The following is an 18,836-nucleotide window of genomic DNA, read 5'->3' as shown; positions in this document are numbered from 1 at the left end:
CAAAACACTTTTGAGGAAGGACAGGGTGAAAGGAGAGAGAGAATAGAACAAATTGTGGGGGGATAGGATGGAGGGAAATACAGTTAGCAATAGTAATTGTGAAAAAAAGTTTGAATCAAGTTTCTCTGATAAAGACCTCATTTCTTGAACATATAGAGTACTGTGTCAAATTTGTAAAAATAAGAGCCATTTCCCGATTGATAAATGATCAAAAATATGAACAGTTTTCAGATGAAGTAATCAAAGCTATCTATAGCCATATAAAAAAAATGCTCTAACTCACTATTGATTAGAGAAATGCAAATTAAAAAACAATTCTGATTGTTTATATTGGCTAATAGGACCGAAAGGGTAAGTGACAGATGATGGAGGGGACGTGGGAAAAATGAGACATTAGTGCACTATTGGTGGAGTTGTGAACTGATTGGACCATTTAGTACAGAAATCTGGAACTATGCCCAAAGGGCTATAAAACCATGCAGTCCCTTTGACCTAGCAATACCACTACCGGATCTGTATCACAAAAGAGATTTTAAGAAAGGAAAAGGACCTATGTGTACAAAAATATTGATAGTTGCTCTTTTCTGGTGGCAAAGAATTTGAAATTGAGAGGATGCCCATCAATTTTGGGGAATGACTGAACAAGTTGTGGTATATGAATGTAATGGAATACTACTGTGCTATAAGAAGTAGTGAGCAGGACGCTCATAGAAAATCCTGGAAAGGCTTACATGAGTTGATGCAAAATCAAATATACTGTGTACAAAGTAACAGCATTATAGGGAGATGATCAGCTGTGAATGACTTAGCTATTCTCAGCAATATAATGATCCAAGACAACTCTGAAGGACTTATGACGAAAAATGCTATCCATCCCCAAAGAACTGATGGTGTCTGCTTACAGACTGAAGCATACTTTTTTTTTAACTTTGTTTTTCTTGACTGCTTTTTTCTTTTTGGTCTATATTTTCTTTCACAACATGACTAATATGGAAATGTTTTGCATGACTATACATGTATAACCTATTTCAAATTGCTTGCCTTCTCAATGAAGTGGGTTGGGGAAGAAGGAAAGGAGAGAAGTTGGAACTCAAAGTTTTAAAAACAAATGTTATAAATTGTTTTTACATGTAACTGGGGAAAAATAAAATACCAAATAAATTTTTAAAAAAGCAATTAAAAAAAAGTCTAAAGTAAAATTACTTAATCATCATAATAATAGTTAGAATTTATATGGCACCTACCATGTGCTAGGTGGTATGCTAAAAGCTTCACAAATATTACCTCCTCTGACCCTCACAATAACCTTGGGAGATAAGCACTATTATCAGTTCCATTTTACAGTTGAAGAAACTGAGGCAAACAGAAATTAAGTGACTTGCCCAAAATTACACATCTAGTAAGGGTCTGAGGTTGGATTTGAACTTAGGCCTTCCTGATTCCAGGCCCAGTTGCTCTATCTCTTGTTTCATCTAGATGCCTATTTAACTATGATATTTTTAAAAATATATTTTTATATACACACATGAACATACATGCACATACATATGCACACATATATACATATATATAAAACACACCTGTGTATATACACATATATTTTATGCACACAGATATATATAAACTCATATGTATATACAGTCACCTGCACTAGCATGCACTATTTTTATATTTATAGCACACTTACACACACATATATATGCATACACTGTACTTTTTTTTTTAAGTGAGGGAAGGCTTGGCCCTATGATTTCATTAGTACAGGGGATTCCTCAGTAAGGAAATTCTTCCTATCCACGTAAATTGACAACTGTTTTGCGACTTAAACTCAAAGAGAATTTTCTGAGAGATAAAGTGACCAGAGCTCCATTTCTACCACTAAATAGCAAGCTAATAATAAGAATAATGATGATGATAGCTAATATTTATATAACATTTTAAGGTTTGCAAAGCACTTTACATATGTGAACTCACTTGTACCTCACAACAACCCTAGGAGGTAAGTGTTATTATTATTTTCATTTTATAAATGAGGAAACTGAGGCACAGAGAAGTTAAATGACTTTCCTAGGGTCATATAGCTAGAAAGCATTTGAGATAGGATTTGAAATCAGATCTTCCTGATTTCCTTTCTTTTCCTGAGCCAGGAAGGGAGCCAGGGGTTCTAAGCAGTGGAGGTGAGAAAGGACCCTATTCCAGGCATGAAGGATAATATACACAGAAGCACAGAGATGGGAGATACCAGTAACATCAGACAAGCCAGTCAATCATCTCTCTACAACCCCAACAACAGAGATCTTGGAACTTTAAGCCGAACACTCTTTCCACTGAACCACGTTTCCTGCCTAATCATTGTAGAGCTGTGGGATTTTGGACAAAGGCAGATCATTTCTTGGAACTGCAGTTCTCTCCTCTGTAAAATGAGAATAATAATCCATACCCTACTGGGAAAATGCTCTTCCTTGCCAGGTACTACAGGTGACCCTTTGCCCACCCCACCATCCCATTCCCTGCCTCCTCTCTTTCCATTCAGTGAAGGATATTTGTGAATGAAGGATAAAATGTGCATGAGCTATCACCATGCAACTTTTCTTGGGATTCCTCTCCATACATGGGTAATATTCATATAGAATAATCATAATAACTGATAATTATAGAGAGCTTATACTCACTTAGGCACAGTACAGGCTAATTAGCCATTGATTTAGAGGAGTGGTTACATTGTATATGTGTGTGTGTGTGTGTGTGTGTGTGTGTGTGTGTGTGTGTGTATGAAAAGCTGGGTGGAGGAAAGAGAAGAGGAGCTATAAGTAACCCAGAGAATGTTGGCATTGTCAAGTGCATCCTGTCCATTCCAATATTTAAAGATCCATTGGAGAGGCCTCTAGAAAGATTTATCTCCATTTCAGTATCTGGTGGGGAAGAGCATTTTCAGTGCTGAAAATTAAAATTTTACTAAAGAACAGAACCTGAGGCTATGAGGATGCACATCTTATGGGGATGAGACTCTCATTAGGATTATTAAAAAAAAAAAAAAGCCAAGGCAGGAAGGCAGTCTCAGAGTCGGATAGGAGAGATTTTTTTTTTTTAATGGAGGTAGTTGGGGAAAATTTCTAATGAATCCTATCCAACCATAAAATCATGTAGAAAATGAATCCTACCTGACAATAAAATAAAACTGAAACAAATTACAAGGTTCCCATATTTGCAGGGCAAATTAATTTCCTGTTTAGAATACTAATTGCCCACTGAAGGGGCCTCTAATGACTAACTGCCTCGGCTTAGCCTGTTGCTAGAAGTTGGGAGTAAACCAACACCAAGAAAGGAAGTAGATGGAGACTAGAGGGCTCAATCTCCTTACCTGCCATTGCTCGTTCATTTATTTCACCTCTGCTAGGCACTTAGGGATTCCTTTATAGCATATTCTATTTATATACACCTGTCTGTCCCTATAGTAAGGACTTTAGGTTATGTCTTGGATGTCTGGTAACTTGTTTCCTTAATCCCACAAAGCATCAGAATGTAGCAGAAACAGTTCTGGACTTAAGTTCAAATCCTGACTCTAACACTTAATAGCTGTGTGTCCATGTACTCATTGCTTAACTTCTCTTTGCCTCACTTTTTCATTTTTAAAATGGATTAAAGAACCTAGTATACCTAGTGCTGTGTTATTGTGAGACTCAATTAATTAACAATATTTGAATGATAATGTAAGCTCCTTTGAAAAATTTTAAATGTTATATAAAACTCATCATTACCACCACCACCATTATCATCATCATCAACATCATCATCATCATCATCATCATCATCCCTGGGGGGAAGGACTGTGGCTTCCCCCTCAGACAAAAGTCAAGGGCCAGGGCAGCTAAGTGGCGCAGTGGATAGAACACCAACCCTGGATTCAGGAGGACCTGAGCTCAAATCCAGCTTCAAACACATAACACTTACTAGCTGTGTGACCCTGGGCAAGTTGCTTAACCCCATTGCCTGCCAAAAGAAAAAAAAAAGTCAAGGACCTTCTGAGGAAGTGAGTATGTATTCCTCCATCAAATTAGGGGCTTTCAAAATTTAGGGACTATATTTCTATCCCAAACCTAGGAGCTCCCTAAGGGTAGGGACTATGAGCTTCTACTTGACGTGAGAACTCCTTAGAGTTTCCTAAGAGTTATTGCTGGGTTTCTTTTTTCCCTATAACCATACCCAGGACTCTTCTCTTCCAGTGTTGGGGGTGGGGACAGACTGACTCACTCACTCATAATGGCACTCTGTATCTAAAAATATATCTCTTGAGGTTTAAGGAGATTTCCTGCAATAGGGGTCAGAGAAGGGAACCATGTGAATATATTTTTTCTTTTATGACTTCTCTATTCTGTCTCATGGATAATATTGAAATATAATCCCAATTATCCTCATATAGTTTAGCATGTTTGTGAATTATCTGCAGATAACTGAGAAATGCAGATGATTTTCTCCATAATCCTAAACGTACTTATGAGTTGCTTTCCCTAATACAACCTGGCTCAGAGAATGCCCACCAATTTTAATATGACAATAAGCCAAATGCAAATAATGTTAGTTGCTTGGGGGTAGGGATTATATTTTTAATATTATTTTTATCTATTTCATTATATATTGTCCCATTTACATATGAAAAAAATTAACAATATTTTTAAAAATTTTGAGTTCCAAATTCTCTTCCTCCCATCCCTCCCCTCTCCTTGAGAAGGCAGAAATTTGATAATGATTATGCTTGTGAAGCCCTGCAAAGCACATTTCCATATTTTCATATTGCAAAAGAGGATCATATTTTTTTTGATAAAAAAGTCTCCAAGAAATTATTTATCGGTGACCTGCTGGTGCAGATTACAGTATACATAGCTATGTATATGGGCATACGGCTTTTTTTTTTTAAGCAGAGTGAGATCTGATTTCATTCTATGATTTCATTGGTATAGGGAATCCCTCAGTAAGGAAATTCCTCCTATCCATGCAGATTAACAACTGTTTAGCAACTTACACTCTTAGAGAGTTTTCTGAGAAATGAAGTGACTTGCCCATAGTCCCTATCATGCCACTTACTACTTGTGTGACCCTGGCCAAGTCATTTCACAAATTTTAGTCCCAGTTTCTTTACAAATAAAGGGATTGGGCTACCCAATAGCTCTAATTTCTACCAGATCTGAATTCTATGACCCTGGCTCTGCTACTAACAAACTATGTGAGCTTGTGCAAGAATCTACCCTTCCCTAGGCTCAGTTTCTTTTTCTATCAAATGAATCATTTGGACTGCATGATCTCTAACATCCCTTCCAGTTCTAAAATTCTGTGTAGAAATCTACAGCTGATGATGGGAATGAGTAATTTGTTTACTTATGTCTACAAAATCAGCCTTCCTATAGCTTGGTTGGTGATATTTGGACATTATAATCCTTTTACTTGCCCTTAGTACAAGATCTGGGAGCTGGGCACAAGTACACCAGAAGGCTAGTGAGGCAAGGAGGTGAATTTGATTTGATTTTCATCATAAGTCACTGTGTTATTAACGAATCTCCACCCCACATGCCAGTCATGTATGTAGATATTTCCCCCTCTAGTTTTCTCTTCTGTTTCTCTTGCTGTAAAAAAAAAAAAACTTATACACTATGCCCCTGCCCACTGTCATTGTGACTTCTGGCCCAGTCTAAAAATAACATTTTTTTCTATCTCACTCCATTTTCATTCCTCCTTTCCTTTCTCTTCCCATAGTCTCCACCCTTGAATTTTCCATCCCTATGGATCTCCAGACTCCCTGGAAAGGGGGAAAGGACACTTTGGGGAAAAGAGAGAATCTCTTCTTTGCTCAGGGATATGGTATGAAAGGGAGTCACCTTAGCTGATGTAACAAACGGAATCTTCTAGCGGCCAATCCATTCAAACAGGGACTTTTGAAATACAGACAGCATAAAGCCCAATGTTATAACATAATTATATTCCCATTAATATGTTACTCTCTCATATACAGAAATGGAAAGCCAATACATTACTTTAAATAATTAACTGCCATGAGAACATAGATCTGAAAAAGGAGATTTTTGTCACAGCTGAGTATTTAACATTATAATTAAAGGCTTTCTGATAAATGTTAACCATTATTTCTATTTATGTCGAGAAAGAAAGAAGAAAAAAACAAGTGAAAAAGGAAAGATGAAAGAAGACAGGAAAAAAAGAAGGAAAGAAGGAAGGAAGGGAGGAAGGAAGAAAGAAAGAAAGAAAGGAAGAAAGAAAGAAAGAAAGAAAGAAAGAAAGAAAGAAAGAAAGAAAGAAAGAAAGAAAGAAAAAGAAAGAAAGAAAGAAAGGAAGGAAGGAAGGAAGGAAGGAAGAAAGGAAGGAAGGAAGGAAGGAAGGAAGGAAGAAAGGAAGAAAGAAAGAGGAGAGAGGGATGAGAGAAATTATTTGGAGGAATAAGAAAAGAAAGAAGTAAAAGAAGAAAAAAGATGAGAGAAAGAAGAGCATTAAGAGAAAAGAAAATGAGAAAGATGAAAGGAATTCAGAGTTAAGGAGAAAGAAGTAGAAAAAATAGGAGGGAAGTGGAGAGAAAAGAGAGAAATGCTCCAATAGGATTGTGATCTATGGATATGACTGTTTCCTCCAACAATCCATTCATGTTTGCCTGCCATCTGGTCCTCTTATCTATGTCCTCCCATAAATTTGCTTCAGGGTGTTCATCCAATGTGAGAGCCTTCCTTGATTTCTCCTCAGTCCATGAAACAAAAGAGAGAGAAAAAAAGGTTAGAAAAAAAGAGGAAAGGAAAGAGGAAGTGAAGATGGAAAAAGAATAAGGTTGAGAAGAAAAAAAAATCTGGGAGAGAGAAAGAAGACAGGAAAAAAAGAAGAAAGAAACAGATATGGCTGAGGGAGAGACAGAAGGAGACGTTTATAGAGAAAGAAATAGAGAGGCAGAAAGGTCAATTAATTCCTGATAAGGACTAAAAACCAAAGATTCACATTTTAGAAAGGTTTTGTGAGGATCTTGACATATCAGACCTTGTAGGGTTTTCCCTTATTTGTGATCCAGTCTAACTTTAAACTAGAATTTGAAGAGAGCAAAAATTTCTTTCTATAGCAGGGATGCCCACAGTACAAACCTACATAGAGGTTACCCTGGCACCAGTCTTCAAACATCCTTGCTGACCCCTCCCATATTTCCTAGAATATTTCTGCCTGTTCCTAAATGCCTTGCCTCCTTCTACTGAACCTCAGCTCTCCTTGTCTCCGGTAAGATCACACCTCCATTTCCCTGCAAGACAGACCCACAGAGGTTGTCTGCAGAGCAAATAAAGACAGAACCAAAGTATAACATACCCAATTTATTTGACCACTGTAAATGACCTCACTGTGTTGCAGACTGGGAAAGGGGAGGTAAGAGTTGAAAGAAAATGTTTGAATAATAAGAGCAGCAACAATAATAACTGTTATTATTGTTATTAATCTCATTCTCATCTTTTTTTTGAATGAAATTTAGCTAGAAACAATCATGGGACCAGTTACTACCCAGTTTTTTTTTTTTACTTACTGTTTTTTGGATGATTGAACAGGTAGATAAAATAAGTGATTTTTCATAGTTGAAAGAAACTGTAAGGATGTAAACTCATCCTCTTTGGGCTCACTGAAAGCATTCTTGGCACAATTCCAATGGCAGACAGGATGACGAGGATGATAGGTTCCTCACCCATATCCCACCTGATTTTGATCTCCTCTGCTAGGTCTCTATATTTTTAAAGCTTCTCATGCTCTTGTGGCTTGGAGATTATGTGTATTTGGTATGACAACATCTGTTAATGTTGTTGTTTTTATCTTGGATGCCAGGAGCCAGGGATTTTGGAGGTTCGTGTGTATAGCGTGTCCCGTGCTTGCAGACAATCACCCCTCTGTTTTTGTGCCTGCATTCATAGGTGGGCTGTGCAGAGAGTGTGGGGGGAACACGTCCCTCCAGCAGGGAGAGCCTACTGGCCTGCTGCCAGCTGCTCTGTCTGCCCATCTTTTCTTCCTTGCTTCCCCCTCCCTGTTTTGTTTGTCTTAATTACAGCAATTTAAAAGGCGTGCTCAAGATGACTGAGTAAATATATCAATATTTCACTTAAGAAAGGATTCCTGTCGGATGGTATCAGAGCCCCATAAACGAGAAATATGAGGCTTAGGCTCATGAACATACGCACACACACGCACACACACACATGCACACACACACACACACACACACACACACACACACAAACCCCTCAGGCTCTGATGAATAATTAACATGAGATTTCCTTTCCTGCTCCTGCATTGGGAAACAGCTGACTGCTTTATGCTGCCACTGTAGTCAGAAATGAGCTTTTCTGTTGGAGCTATTTACTTAAAATACATTAAAATAAACACCAGGAAACTCTGAGACTCCCAAGCTCCTGGGGTTTTCCTTCTGGTGAGCAGCCAAGGAGGTCTTTTGTCCTTCCTCTGGTTTTCTTGTTGTTGTTGTTTGCTTAAGACGGCAGTGTATAGAGTTTAGGACAGGGAGAGATTTCCCCTACCCGATAACAATAATACTGTCAATCATCAGAGCCCAGGCCTATGGTAAGGGAGTGGATGGGATGAAGGGGGCGGGGAGGTTGGAGGTGGGTGAGGCAGTGTCTGTTTCCAATGGTAGAAAGGAGAGCAAACAAAGTTCCAGATATTCACCTGTAATGTCCTCTCTTGACCCACCTCCAACTACACTGAACTCAGACACAAGGAGATGCATTTGTAGTGTGGATATGGGTTCAAATTCTGCCTCTGTCAGTACTTCTTTTAAAAAAAATTTGTCAGGGGCAGCTAGGTGGTGCAGTGGATAGAGCACCGGCCCTAAAGTCAGGAGGACCTGAGTTCAAATCTGGCCTCAGACCAAACACTTGACATGTACTAGCTGTGTGACCCTGGGCAAGTCACTTAACCCCAATTGCCTAAAAACAAAAACAAAAAAAAAATCTGTCTCAGCTAATGCATGCTTAGGGCTCTTGCAGAGATTCCTAATGTTTTGGAGTTTTTGTTTTTGTTTTTTTGTCATGGTTTCTTTGGCAATCTGGTGAAACCTATAGACTCCTCAGAATGATGTATAAGAATATATCATAATATATCAAATAATATAGAATAACATATAATAATATATAAAAAAAATTTAAGATTTTTAAAGAAGCAATTATTAAGGGCAATGATCAAAATTAAAAACAAGAACAATACAAATGTAAGACCTCAAGTTAAGAAATTCTGTTACCAAGGGACTCTCATATCAATGACAAGTTGGAATAGATGATCTCTAAGGTCCTTTTTAGCTCTAAAGTTTAAACCAGAAAATCATAGATTCAGAGCTGGAAGAGACGTTAGAGGTCATCTGGTCTAATTCCCACTTCCAATTTACAGATAAGGAGGCCTCAGAAATTAAGATGGCAGAACCCAAATTTGAATTTGGCTTTCCTGAGCTGCAAGTACAGCATTCATCCCATTGTCCTGTGTCTATCAAAGACAGCTTGAGGTTTTCTTAGGAAACTCCTGGTTTGTTGTTACTGTTGCTGCTGCTGCTGTTGTTGCTACTGTTGTTGTTATTCTGTGTTTTCTAGTCCAAATCCTTCATGGCATATGAGAATTTTCTTGATGGGACTGAGGATTTTCAACTTAGAGAAGACCTAGGAAAACACAATAGTTATCATTAAGTGTTTAAAGGGCAACTATGTGGAAGCTTTATTAGATTTGTTCTGTATAATCCTAAAGAGTCTGACTAGAAGAAACGGGGGGAAATTTAAGAGATTAGAATTAGGGTATATATTGGCAAAAACTTCCTGACAATTTCAGCTATCAGAAAGTGGAAAATGTTGGTTTGGGAGGCAGTGGATTTGCTCTCATTAGAGATCTTCAAGCCAAGGCCAGATTACTTCTTGTAGGAGATACTAAGGAGCAGATTCTTATTCACCTTTGGGTTGGGCCCGATAGACTGGGGTCCCATTCAACTCTGAAATTCTATGATTTCTAAGTCTGCTTCCAGCTTATCAATGAGCATCAGCACTGTCATGTGCAAAGCCCTGTGCTAGGGACTTGGGAAGGGGGCAGGAAATAAATCAATCTGTCAAAAAAGCACTAAGTAAATGTCTATTGTATACCATGAGCTGTGCTAATTCTAAGGATTCAAAGACAAGTATGAAATGGTCCCTGCCGTCAAGAAGCCTACAGTCTTGGGGTGGGAAGACAATGTGTTTATGTGCGTGTGTGTGTCTGTTAACATATACGTACACATATGTTATACTGAACTGCAGAGTACATAGTAGAAGAGTAATATATAACAAATTTGGAAAAGTAAATTGGGGTCAAGTTGTGAAGGGCTTTAAGAGAGAGAGAGAGACAGAGACAGAAAGAGTTTATAGTTTATCCTAGAGGCAATAGAGAGCCATTGGAGTTTACTGAATAGACAAGAGACATGATTATAACTGAGATTTCGGAAATTACTTTAGCAGCTGTGTTGAAACAGGATTGGAGTGGGGAGACAAGGAGACCAATTAAAAGGTCATTTCAAGAGTCCAGGTAAAAGGTGAAGAAGTCCTGAATTGGGGTGGTGGCTGTATGAGTAGAGAAATAAGGGCCAGGTGTAAGAGGTGTTGTGGAGAGAAGATACAGGAATAAATGAGAATTTTTATCCAGATGGGTGCCTACAGAGTGGGATTGGAAAGATGCCAGGTAGTTTCCCCTATCCAAAAATATCTCTCCATTTCCTGTAACAGTGTTTGAAATTCTGTCATTAGAGCTTTCATTCTCATTATCAGTACTGCAGGTTAGCATTAAAGGAATGACATCAATGAACCAAGTTAATCAGCACAGTGTCTACACATAGTAGGCACTTAATAGATATTTATTGAACTGAATTGATCATGCTCTGTAATTTAGCAGAGTCAATACAAAACGCATGCCAACAGACAAACACGCAGAAGCACACTAGCGTACACAGAGACACGCAGACCAAGGATTACATAGATATGCAGACAGACACACACATATACACATCCTGAGTCATGTTGTTGTTGAGGATTGAAGAAACTCACTTCTAACCTCTCAGTTCTTTACTACATTTACTATAGCTACTCATTTCAGCTCTGTTGGACATTCAAAACTCTTCATAATCTAGTTCTGTCCTGCCTTATCAATATTCTTGCACCTTACTCCTAGACACGTATTCTTCGATCCAGTGACACCAGCCTCCTGATTGTTCCATGAACAAGGTACTCCGTCTCTGAGCTCCAGGCATTTTCTCTGACTATCCCCCCATGACTGGAACACTCTCTCTCCTCTGCTGTCACTACTGACCTCTCTGGCTTCCTTTAAGTCCCAACTAAAATTCTATCTTTTACTGGGAAGCTTTCCCCAATTTCTCCTAATTTTAGTGTTCTCTCTATGTTAATTATGTCCTATTATCCTAAATATAGCTTGCACTGTATGTATTTTTTTTTTTTGCATGTTGTCTCCACTACTGGATTGTAAGCTTCTTTAGAACAGGGATTATCTTTTGCCTGGATCATAGTAGTTGCTTGATAAATGATTACTGATTGATTGAAAATCTGTACCAACTATTATTGTGGCACCTCTCCAACTCAGTGCTTGCAGGTCCAAGGTACTCAGTGGATTCATACTCCTAAAACCATAGCTCTTGAGCTCCCACTAGTGCATTTATCCTTAATGGCCAATAGACACAATTAGCTCCAAGCAAAGTAAGAACAATAGCTATAAAATATTCCCCTGGGGGGGGGATGCCCATCAATTGGGGAATGGCTGAACAAGTTGTGGTATATGAATGTAATAGGATACTATTGTGCTATAAGAAATGATGAGCAGGCAGACTTCAGAGAAACCTAGAAAGACTTATATGAACTGATGCTGAGTGAAATGAGCAGAACCAGGAGAACATTGTACATGGTAATAGCCACATTGTGTGATGATTGAGTTTGATAGACTTAGATCTTTAAGGATCTAAGACAACTCCAAAAGACTCATGATGGAAAATGCTATCTACATCCAGAAAAAGAATCATGGAGTCTGAATACAGATGGAAGCATACTATTTGCTCTCCTTTTGTTTTGTTGTATTTCTTCTTTCTTGTGGCTCCTCCCATTAGTTCTAATTCTTCTATGCATCATGACTAATGTGAAAATATGCTTAATATGAATGTATAAATAGAGCCTATATCAGATTATACACCATCTTGGGAAGGGGGGAGGAGAAAGAGGGGGAGGAAATTTAAAACTCAAAATTTTATGGACGTGAATGTTGAAAACTAAAATTAAATAAATTATTAAAAAAATATTACCCCCATAAACCTGGAGTGCACTCTCTTACAAATGCATATAGCATCAATGAAAAGAATAATACATATATAGGATAATGCTGATAGTGAGAAACACATGTTGCCAAGGGAATTCATGCCTTGGCACTGCAGGGCCTCAGTGTTCTTTCTTCTTTTTCTTCTTGTGGTATGATCAAACTGATGTCTACTGGGCGAGCTAATCGATGGAATCACTGAATTTGCTCCTCTCTGAAGTTCAATTCCCTAATGCCAGAGTTAATGTTCTCTTAAATCCATAACTGGCCATTCTCTGATGCCAGAGTTGTTGGAGCCACTTCCACTGACTCTCTGCTCCCTGCTGGATATTATATCTCCTAATGGACAAATAGATCAGATACATGCCATAGTTGATGAGAAAAAGATGAAAGAGAAATTCCCTTCCCTCTTTCACTGTCCTCTGTTAGACATAAGAAGAAAAAAAAAGAATAATACTTTCTCAAATTTTGAGTTCTTCCTCCATAATTGATTCTCCACTAGACTTCTTGAAGATAAATTCCTTGAAGTCACTTTCTGCCTCACCTGTTTCCAAGAGCTAACAAGTTTGCTTTTGACTGACCATTGGGGCATGACCAGTCCTTGGCCAATCAATATCAAAGGGCCACTCTAACACCATCAGAGAGAATTTCTTCATATTTTTGTAAAGGGATAGCAATACATACATAATTTGTTTAACATGTTAACACCCTATTTCTGTTACCTGATACATATGTGATCCAATTGACTGGCATGGAGAATCAATTAATCACCAGTGTCCTGAACAATCTGGGCCTCACCCCATTCTTCATACTTACTATAATTCTACACAGAATCATAGACTATGCAGAACATTAGTACGGGACTAGACCTAAGACATCATTTAGTCTTGTCCTACCTCATTTTACATGGGAAGAAATGGATACCAACAGAAAGGAAGTGACTTTCCCAAGGTCAAGAGACAAAAAGGACTTCAGGAGAATTTGTCAGTGTAGAACAAATGCCAAAGATAGAATACAAGTTGATTTTCATTGGCATACATAAAGAACATGGCAGTATTATTAAAAAGAAGTTGTGTAAATATAATTCAATAAGCTTTCATTAAGGCTTTATATATATATATATATATATATATATATGTATGTGTGTGTGTGTGTGTGTGTGTATGGCAATCTGCTAGGCATACATACATGAAAAATAATACCATCCCTGTCTTCCAGAAGCATTTAGAAAAAAAAAAAGCAGAAATCACTAAAGGTTTCATCAAGAACAGGTCATGCCAGACTAACTTCATTTCTTTTTCTGACAGGATTACGAGACTGGCAGATCAGGGAAATGCTGTAGATAGAGCTTACCTAGATTTCATCAAATTCTTTCATGCAGTTCTTGTGGACAGACTTGAGAAATGTGGGCCAGACGATCGCATAGTTAAGTGGATTTGGAACTGGTTGAATGAGCTGCCACCAAAGAGTAGCTATTAATACATCCATGTCAAATTGGAAAGAGGTCTCTAGTGGAGTGGTCTAGGGATTGCTGCTCCCGGTCTTGTGCTATTCTACATTTTATCAATGACTTGGATAAAGGTAAAGTAGACACAATTGTCAAATTAGCAGATGGCATAAAACCAGAAGGGAAAACTGACAAATTGGATGACAGAGTCAGGATCCATAATGATTCTGGACTAGAATATTGGACTGAATTGATTAAGATGAAATTTAATGAATATAAAAATATAAAATCAACCCCACAACTAAAAGAAGAGGGAGGTATGGCTAGGCAGAATTTTCTGCTAAAAAGGTTCAATATTGCTCAGCAGTGAGACGTGGAAGTTAAAAAACACAAACAAATACTAACGCTCTACTAGACTTCACTGAGATACACAGAGTCCAGACTGAAGAAGGTAATAGCTTTGTTGGCTTCTGCCCTGGTCAAATCATGAAGTGCTATGTTTAGTTCTGAGTGCCATAATTAAGAAGGGTACTGGCAAACTGTGATGTGTTCAGTGGAGGGCAAGATGAAAAGACTGTAAACCATGACAAACCAGGATCAATTAAATGGAGTGGGGGCATTTGTCCTGGAGAGCAGGAGACATAACAGGGCAAATGATAGTTGGCTTCAAGTATTTAAAGATCTGTCACGTAGAAGAGGGAGCAAAATTATTCTACTGAACCCTGGAGGAAAGAACAAGGGAAACTGGGTGGAAATTGTCAAGAGGCAGATTTGGGCACAGTATAAGAAAAAAAAACCGCAAAAACTTCTTAACAACTATTTTGTGGTTCAGTCATTTTTCAGTTGTGTTTGACTCTTCATGATCCCATTTAGGGTTTTCTTGGTAAAGATACTAGAGTAGTTTGCCATTTCCTTCTTCAGCTCATATTACAGATGAGGAAACCAAGGTAAACAGGGTTATATGGCTTGCCCAGAGTCACACAGATAGCAAGTGTCTGGGGCCAGATTCGAATTCACAAAGGTAAGTCTTCATGATTCCAGGCCCAGCGCTCTATCCATTGCACCAACTAGCTGCCACCCTCCTAATAACTAGCAGTTCAAAAATGGAATGGGTATGTTAGGAGGTAGTAAATTCTGCCTCACAGGAGATCTTCAAGTACAACTAGATGACTACTTGTTGAGGATATTGTACCCAGGGATTCTTGGTCAGGTATGAATTGGACCAGATGGCTTCAGTGGACTTTCCAACTCTGAGATTTTGAGATCCTGTGAAGGAGCTTTCAATCTAATTGGGGAATATGACATAAACAAAATTATGTGATGCAAGATAGGAAGTGATAGGAGCAAAGGGAAGTTCCAATGTGCACTTGGGAAATTTGAAGAGGGAGAAAAAACTTCCATCTAGGAGGTAGAGGGATTGAGGAAAGGAAATTATTCACTGCATGAGATTCCTCTTGTACCCAGTTCTCCATATCTTTACTATATGTTCTGCTAATTACAAAAAGAGATGTGGGGAAGAAATGAGTCATTCAAACTGACTGAAAATTCAGTTCTCCATATCCCTGGTCACTCTGGTCAGGCAAGGTTGATGTGGACTGTTTTAGAGGAAAGATAATTTTGTCTATAATTGTATTGTATATAGTAGTTAACATGTTAATAATAATAGCTACACAAACACATATATGCATAACACATATGCATTTACATACATAAATAAATGTGTATATGTATATGTACAAATACATATGTATATGTACTATATATTATATATGAGTGTGTGTACACTATATATGTATATATACACACATACATACATACTGCCTACCCTGATTGAGAGTAAGTTCCTTGAGGTGAGAAACTGTTTCCTTTTAGTTTTGCATCCACAGGTATGAACAAGCTGCAATTTATAATTAGTGAGGAACTCTGAAGAACATGAATAAAGGATGTCATCATGAATTACATGATAGAGAAGAGAGAATGGATAGAGAAAGGGATGATGGGTACAGGGTCAGAGATGTTCTACTGGTATGTCCGATATCTGGAGAGAGAGACAGAGACAGAGACACAGAGAGACAGAGACAGACAGAGAGAGAAAAAGAGAGACAGAGAGAGGAGAGACAGAGACAGAGAGACAGAGAGAGAGATGGGGACATAGAGAGAAAAAGAGAAACACAGAGAAAGAGACAGAGACAGACAGACACACACACAGACAAAGAGAGAGAGAGAGACAGAGACAGAGAGAGAGACTTCCAGAATATTGAGCGTGCCCCTTATGGTGAACTTTTGGGAAGATATGGTCTAGATTCAGGTATGGACAGATAGTGATTTGCATTGCTGGAGTAAACTTCCAAATCGCTGAGATCACCGAGTCTTTTGAGAATATTCCCAGCACCTAGCACCATGCCTGACATAAAATAGGACTTACTAAATGCGTGTTGATTGATGACTGATAGATTGATAATGAAAGCATCTCATATGTCATAGACTCAAAGAACCTTCAGATTAGAAGGGATCTCAGAGGTTGTCTAGAATAATCCCAAACTGAAATCATAATCTTCTCTCCAAAATCCCTGCCAAGGATTATGCAGATACTGCTTAAACATCTCCAGAGGGAGAATTCCCTACCTCTGGGGACTTCCCATTTCACTTCTGAGCAGTTCAAATTGCTAGGCATTTGTCTTTCCATCAAGCTCGAATCCCTTTAATTTCTATGATTGCTCCTGGTTCTGGCTTCTGGGGCCAGACAGAACAAATAAAATGCCTTTTCCATAACAGCCTTTAAGTATTTTAAGTACGTGAAGATACCTATCATGTTTCTTCTCCACCAAGTCTTCTTTTCTAAATACACTCAGTTCCTTTGATATACCCTCATAAGGCAGCTAGGTGGTATAGTGGATAGAGCATGAACCTGGAGTCAGAAAGACCTGAGTTCAAATTTGACCTCCCATACTTACTAGCTGTGTGACCTTGGGTAACTTACAATCTCAGTTTGCCTTAATTTACTCAACTGTAAAATGAGAATGATAAAAGCCCCTACCTCCTAGGTTGATGTAAGGATCAAATAAGATATTTGTAAAGTGTCTAACAGATAATTGACAGTATATAAATGATAGTTTATAGATAATGATAATAATGATGATGCAAGACTCTGTATGCTCTTGCAGTACTTCTCTGAGCATACTCCAACTTATCAGGACCCTTCTCACAATATTGTGCCTGACACTGAACCCAATACTCTAGAATGTGGATAGGCAAGGATAGAGTATAGGGGGATTATTATCACCCTTGCCTGCATTTTAGTCATGGTGTTATTTATCTATTTATTTGTTTTATTTATTTATTTATTGGTGAGGCAATTGAGGTTAAGTGACTTGTCCAGAATCACACAGCTAGTGAGTGTTATGTGTCTGAGGCCAGATTTGAATTTAGGTCCTCCTGGCTCCAGGGCTGGTGCTCCATCTGCTGAGCCACCTAGCTGCCCCCATGGTGTTATTCTTAATGCAACCTAAGGTCACATTAGCTGTTTAAAGCTACCATGTCACACAGATTACTCATTTTGAATGTCTGGTCCACTATGACAACTAAGTCCTTTTTGTTAGGTATGCCTTGTACCACCTGCTGGGCACCCTTCAATAAAGACAGGAAAACAGGAATAAGCTCAACTGGTGTAATTCAGATAGGCAGCTCTAGTCTGGAGACGACCACAATCTTAATCAGTGTTTATTTCCTTGATACTGGTTCACTGATATGTGTAGGTTCTGGATTATCATAAGTCACACCAAATTGTGACACCAAACTGTGAATACTCCTATATAACACAGTGAAGACATGAGGTCACAAGGCCTAGGACCAGTACAATGCACCCAGTAGCTATACCAGTGTTCTTAGACTCTAGTGGTCTATCGTCTTAACCTACTTCACTCACCCTCAACTTCTATTTTCTCATTACTCATTATGTCATTTTGATCCAAGCGGCAACAGACCCTCTTCCATTGCCTGGCTTCTTTAATTACCCTGGCAGAAGTTAGGCATGATCATCAGCTTCTTGATTCAGCTATTTTTTTTCACGCTCCTGCCTTGGCAGTCACATCCCAGGGCAATCTCTCAGACAGACATTCCTTGTGCACTTTTCATTGCTTGTGTACCCCCACGCTGTTCTTTTCTCCTTACTCTACTGACAGATGTCTCCAGGTCCTCAATCTTGTGCTTTGCAGTTGATTTTGGGGGACCCAAATATAGGATTTTACATTTATCCCTATCAGATTTCATCTTATTAGCTTCAGCCCAACATTCTAAAGCTTGTCAAAGCGTTTGGGGATTCCAATTCTATTTTTCAATATTTTAGCTATCCCCCCCAACACCCACACAGAGTTTTGTATGATTCACTAATTTTAAAACCATGACATCTGTGCTTGCACCCAAATCACTGACATAAATGTTGAACAGAATTGGCCTGAGGACAGAGCTCTGTGGCACCCCATTAGTGACAGCCCTCCAATCATTAGGTCTATTTGGAATCCTAGCTCCTTACCTGCTTAACTATACTATTACATGGCATGAAAGCTCAACGAGTGCAAAACCAGGCCTCAGAAATCATGAGTCACTGTGATGTCAGTGACTGCAGAAATTCAGCCCTAATTGAACACTAATGGGTGATTGAGTCACAGAAATCACAATGGGCATTAATTAATTCAATGAGTACTGACAGCCCTGACACTGTCTCTCCCTATCTATGCTATAGCAGCCTTTACCGCCAGTTCCTGACCTGGCTGATCCAGTTCCCTAGGAAGACATCACTGGATCTTCCTCTTGCAAGAAAGATATAAAGGATTCCTGTCCAAGGAAGGCCTTGTCCCAGTCTCAAATTTGTACTAACTCTGAGAAAACAGAATGGTTTCTGCTTTGCTTCCTTTTGTATTTGACTTCGAAATTCTTCCTGACCCCCGACCGCTTACTCTGCTTTGGCCAAAGCTCTTTCTTGACCCCCAGTACCTGCATCCTATGGATTTAGACATTTACTTGATTTATTCCCAAA

Source organism: Vombatus ursinus, unplaced genomic scaffold (assembly GCF_900497805.2).
Source record: "Vombatus ursinus unplaced genomic scaffold, bare-nosed wombat genome assembly UNPS02014811.1, whole genome shotgun sequence".
NCBI lineage: Eukaryota > Metazoa > Chordata > Mammalia > Diprotodontia > Vombatidae > Vombatus > Vombatus ursinus.
The sequence above is the reverse complement of the archived record's forward strand: the minus strand, read 5'-3'. Positions refer to the sequence as shown.